The sequence below is a fragment of the Triticum dicoccoides genome, chromosome 7B (assembly GCF_002162155.2).
Source record: "Triticum dicoccoides isolate Atlit2015 ecotype Zavitan chromosome 7B, WEW_v2.0, whole genome shotgun sequence".
Lineage (NCBI taxonomy): Eukaryota > Viridiplantae > Streptophyta > Magnoliopsida > Poales > Poaceae > Triticum > Triticum dicoccoides.
The window spans coordinates 659,192,406-659,196,920 of NC_041393.1; positions in this window are offsets into that span (position 1 = coordinate 659,192,406).

A 4,515-nucleotide genomic window follows, 5' to 3' on the forward strand; every position below is an offset into this window, starting at 1 on the left:
GGGGGGGCGCGTGGCGTCGCGCGGGGAGATCCAGGCGACGAGGGGGGGGGGGAGGACAGGCAGGCAGGGAGGCAGGAGGTGGCCGGGCGCGTGGGTGCGGTGAGCGCGTGCTCGGCGTCCTCCTGGCGCGGTGGAGACGACGACTGGCGCTGCCAGTCAGCTAGGCCGGCCTGTTGGGTTGCTGGGCTGCACAGTGCCCGGCTGCACATGTAAGGTTTTTCCCCTTTTGTTTCTTTTTCTATTTTTCTGACATTTGTTTGGTTTAATAAAAATACTAAACCATTTTATTTCCTTATGCCAAGTTTTGCAGGAGCTAACTATATTATTCCAGAGCTCCTCAGCAAATGGCATAATTTTTGGACATATATTATATATATGACATATATATATCCACTGCAAATAATTATCGGATTAATCCAAATGGCCAAAATAAATATCCATGAGCTCCTAAAATATTTGTTTGAATTTTACCTCTGACCAATATTTTCAGAGAGCAACATGAACATTTTCTTGGACCTTTTTGGAACAATTTTTATTTGGGTCATTTTCAGAGATGATTCTGAGGGTTTCACAAGTCCTCATTTCAAAATTAAATGGAATTTAAAAATGATGCACAACTGACTAGCTAGCCTGGAGCATACCAGAACTAGGGATGTGACAGCATAATTGAATTCGGCGTCTGAAGGTACCAAACATCAGAGCGCCATAAGTTATTCTTGTTGGGGAACGTAGTAATTTCAAAAAATTTCCTACGTACACGCAAGATCATGGTGATTGCATAGCAATGAGAGGGGAGAGTGTTCGTCCACGTACCCTCGTAGACCGTAAGCGGAAGCGTTATGACAACGCGGTTGATGTAGTCGTACGTCTTCACGATCCGACCGATCCAAGCACCAAACGTACGGCACCTCCGAGTTCAGCACACGTTCAGCTCGATGACGATCCCCGGGCTCCGATCCGGCAAAGCTTTGGGGATGAGTTCCGTCAGCACGATGGCGTGGTGACGATGATGATGTTCTACCGGCGCAGGGCTTTGCCTAAACTCCGCGACGATATGACCGAGGTGGAATATGGTGGAGGGGGGCACCGCACACGGCTAAGGAACGATCCGTAGATCAACTTGTGTCTCATGGGGTGCCCCCGTATATAAAGGAGGGAGGGGGGAGGTGCGGCCGGCCTAGGAGGGGGCGCGCCAAGGGGAGTCCTACTCCCACCGGGAGTAGGACTCCCTCCTTCCTTGTTGGAGTAGGAGAAAGGGGGAAAGAGGGGGAGAGGAGGAAGGAAAGGGGGGGCGCACCCCTTGTCCAATTCGGACCAGAGGGGGGCTGCGCGCCTCCTTCCTTTCGGCTTCTCTCCTCTATTCCCGTATGGCCCAATAAGGCCCATATACTCCCCGGCGAATTCCCGTAACTCTCCGGTACTCCGAAAAATACCCGAATCACTCGGAACCTTTCCGAACTCCGAATATAGTCGTCCAATATATCGATCTTTACGTCTCGACCATTTCGAGACTCCTTGTCATGTCCCCGATCTCATCCGGGACTCCGAACTCCTTCGGTACATCAAAACTCATAAACTCATAATATAACTATCATCGAAACCTTAAGCGTGCGGACCCTACGGGTTCGAGAACTATGTAGACATGACTTAGAACTATTCTTGGTCAATAACCAATAGCGGAACCTGGATGCTCATATTGGCTCCTACATATTCTACGAAGATCTTTATCGGTCAAACCGCATAACAACATACGTTGTTCCCTTTGTCATCGGTATGTTACTTGCCCGAGATTTGATCGTCGGTATCCAATACCTAGTTCAATCTCGTTACCGGCAAGTCTCTTTACTCGTTACGTAATGCATCATCCCGTAACCAACTCATTGGTCACATAGCTTGCAAGGCTTATAGTGATGTGCATTACCGGGAGGGCCCAGAGATACCTCTCCGATAATCGGAGTGACAAAACCTAATCTCGAAATACGCCAACTCAACATGTACCTTCGGAGACACCTGTAGTACTCCTTTATAATCACCCAGTTACGTTGTGACGTTTGGTAGTACCCAAAGTGTTCCTCCGGTAAACGGGAGTTGCATATTTCTCATAGTTACAGGAACATGTATAAGTCATGAAGAAAGCAATAGCAATATACTAAACGATCAAGTGCTAGGCTAACGGAATGGGTCATGTCAATCACATCATTCTTCTAATGATGTGATCCCATTAATCAAATGACAACACATGTCTATGGTTAGGAAACATAACCATCTTTGATTAATGAGCTAGTCAAGTAGAGGCATACTAGTGACTTTATGTTTGTCTATGTATTCACACATGTATCATGTTTCCGGTTAATACAATTCTAGCATGAATAATAAACATTTATCATGATATGAGGAAATAAACAATAACTTTATTATTGCCTCTAGGGCATATTTCCTTCAGTCTCCCACTTGCACTAGAGTCAATAATCTAGTTCACATCGCTATGTGATTTAACACCAATATTCACATCTGCATGTGATTAATACCCATAGTTCACATCATCATGTGATCAACACCCAAAGGGTTTACTAGAGTCAATAATCTAGTTCACATCGCTATGTGATTAACACCCAAAAGAGTACTAAGGTATGATCATGTTTTGCACGTGAGAGAAGCTTAGTCAACGGGTCTGTCATATTCAGAGCCGCATGTATTTTGCAAATATTTTATGTCTACAATGCTCTACACGGAGCTACTCTAGCTAAATGCTCCCACTTTCAAATGTATCCAGATTGAGACTTAGAGTCATCTAGATCGGTGTGAAAGCTTGCACCGATGTAACTCTTTACGACGGGCTCTTTTATCACCTCCATAATCGAGAAATATTTCCTTAGTCCTCACTAAGGATATTCTTGACCCATGTCCAGTGATCTACTTATTAGATCAAAATTGTATTCCTTTGCCAAACACAGAGCAAGGTATACAATAGGTCTGGTTCGCAGCATAGCATACTTTATAGAACCTATGACTGAGGCATAGGGAATGACTTTTCATTTTCTTTCTATTTTCTGCAATGGTCGGGTCTTGAGTCTTTACTCAACTTCACACCTTGTAACACAGGCAAGAACTCCTTCTTTGACTGTTCCATTTTGAACTATTTCAAAAATTTATCAAGGTATGTACTCATTGAAAAATCTTATCAAGCGTCTTGATCTATCTATATAGATCTTGATGCTCAATGTGTAAGCAGCTTCATCGAGGTCTTGCTTTGAAAAACTCTTATTCAAGTATCCTTTCATGCTATCCAGAATTTCCATATCATTTCCAATTAACAATATGTCATCCACATATAATATTAGAAATGCTACAGAGCTCCCACTCACTTTCTTGTAAATACAGGCTTCTTCAAAAGTCTGTATAAAACCATATGCTTTGATCAACTCATCAAATCATATATTCCAACTCCGAGATGCTTGCACCAGTCCATAGATGGATCGCTGGAGCTTGCACAATTTGTTAGCACCTTTAGGATTGAAAAAACCTTCTGGTTGCATCATATACAACTCTTCTTTAAGAAAACCATTAAGGAATGCAGTTTTGTTTATCCATTTGCCAGATTTCATAAAATGCGGCAATTGCTAACATGATTCAGACAGACTTAAGCATAGATACGTGTGAAAAACTCTCATCGTAGTCAACATCTTGAACTTGTCGAAAACCTTTTGCGACAATTCTAGCTTTGTAGATAGTAACACTATCAGCGTCTGTCTTCCTCTTGAAGATCCATTTAATCTCAATGTCTCGCTGATCATTTGGCAAGTCAATCAAAGTCCATACTTTGTTTTCATACATGGATCTTATCTCAGATCTCATGGCCTCAAGCCATTTTGCGGAATCTGGGCTCACCATCGCTTCTTCATAGTTCGTAGGTTCGTCATGGTCTAGTAACATAACTTCCAGAACAGGATTACCGTACCACTCTGGTGCGGATCTTACTCTGTAAGACCTACAAGGTTCTGTAGTAACTTAATCTGAAGTTTCATGATCATCATCATTAACTTCCTCACTAATTGGTGTAGTAGTCACAGTAACAAATTTCTGTGATGAACTAATTTCCAATAAGGGAGCAGGTATAGTTACCTCATCAAGTTCTACTTTCCTCCCACTCACTTCTTTCAAGAGAAACTTCTTCTCTAGAAAGGATCCATTCTTGGCAACGAATGTTTTTCCTTCGGATCTATGATAGAAGGTGTACCCAACAGTTTCCTTTGGGTATTCTATGAAGACGCACTTCTCCGATTTGGGTTCGAGCTTATCAAGTTGAAAACCTTTTTCATATAAGCATCGCAACTCCAAACTTTAAGAAACGACAGCTTAGGTTTACTGCTAAACCATAGTTCATACGGTGTCGTCTCAACGGATTTAGATGGTGCCCTATTAAACGTGAATGCAGCTGTTTCTAATGCATAACCCCAAAACGATAGTGGTAAATCGGTAAGAAACATCATAGATTGTACAATATCCAATAAAGTA